Source organism: Neopelma chrysocephalum, unplaced genomic scaffold (assembly GCF_003984885.1).
Source record: "Neopelma chrysocephalum unplaced genomic scaffold, ASM398488v2 Primary Assembly neopelma1_63, whole genome shotgun sequence".
NCBI lineage: Eukaryota > Metazoa > Chordata > Aves > Passeriformes > Pipridae > Neopelma > Neopelma chrysocephalum.
Genome location: NW_020897720.1, coordinates 15,021,478 through 15,023,091, shown reverse-complemented (window position 1 = coordinate 15,023,091; position 1,614 = coordinate 15,021,478).

Here is a 1,614-nt window from a genome sequence, read left to right as displayed (position 1 = left end):
GAAGCTCCGCGCCATGGGCCGGGCCGGGGGTGGGGTTTGCGGGCGGGGGCCCCGCAGGTGGGGCCGGGCCCGGAGCGCTCCGCCCGGGGGCTCGGCCCGGGGCCGGCGGGGCCGCTGCGGCCGCGGGAGGAGCGGCCCCGGCAGGGCCGGGCACGGGCCTGGCCCCGGTGTCACACAGGGACGGGCCGGCCCGCGGCTCCCCCCGCTCCCCACGGCGCTCCCGGCCGGCCCTCAGCTCCCCCCGGCGCTCCCGGAGCTCCCTCTGTCTCCTCCCGATGCTCCTTCTCTCTCCTCCCGGAGCTCCCTCACTCTCCTCCCGGAGCTCCCTCACTCTCCTCCCGGTGCTCTTTCTCTCTCCTCCCGGAGCTCCCTCCTTCTCCCCCGGCGCTCCCGGCCGTCCCCGAGGCTCGGCTCCGGACCAGCCTTGTCCGTGGCCTGGGGCGCTTTTTCCATACAGGGCACATCCCCTGCCCTGGGTGACTTCTGGTCAGCAACAGCCCATTCATACGGGCGTCGGGCCCCCTGTTTACTGCCCAAAGGATTCAGAAACCAGCGTTGGGACGAATTACAGAATCAATTCGGTTGGAGAAGACCTCTGAGATCATCGAGCTCGACCTGTGACTGAACACGACCACGTCATCCTGAGCGTGGCACTCAGTGCCATGTTCTGTCTGTCCTTAAACATCTCCTATGACTCCACCACTTCCCTGGGCAGCCCATTCCAACTCAGTCATTACTGAGCTGCCTTGAGCCCCCCAAGGCTCAACCACACAAGGAGCCAGCCCAGGGTTCTTCAGTAAAGCCTTGGTTTGGGTCAGTACCATGGATGAGCCAAGAGTCTTCCTGGACTGTTCTGCTCACCAAAGAAGGCAGCTTGCTGCAAGTCCAGGTTAAATGGCTCCTTGTTCCAGTCTGTGTTACCTTCCCACACCTGCCATCGTCCCTTCAGCAGCATCAGCTGTGGCTGTAAAAAGGTTTTGTTGACCATGACGCTATTTTCTGAAGGAACATGTACTACGTGTGTGACAAATAATAAATTTAATAAATAATATTCTGATCTTCGGCCCCAAGCCCCAGCTCAGTACCCAGGGGCACTGGCAGGAGGTTCACATGCCCCACAGAGCTCAGTTCCAAAGCTGTGGGGTATCGCTGCAGAATTTGGCCTTGTTCTCCCAAAGGCTAGTTCACATTTCTGACTGGCTTTTTGTGGCTGATATTTTCTCCACAGCATTTTTTGAACTGTTGTATTTAAAAAGATCTTTCATTCCATGTTGGAATCACACAGCTGTGAAAATTATCAAAGGGGGAAAATGAATAACAAAGTAGGAGTTAAACCACAAAATCATCCTTAAGCATGGCCAGGATCAGCTTCCAAGGATTCACAGGATCAGGACTGAACTACCTGAAATCCAGAAAAACTGCACTACCCTATCATACTCTTCCTGTGTGGAAGAACTTATCTGTGGAAGAGTTTGTTTTAGGGGTTTATTTTCATCTTTTATCCATGCTAAATACATTTTAAATTACTTCTTTAACCTCCTTGGGGCACCAAGCATTTATTTTGGGAATCTTGCTCTGCAGTTACAACACACACGGAAAGCAGGTGAAACAATG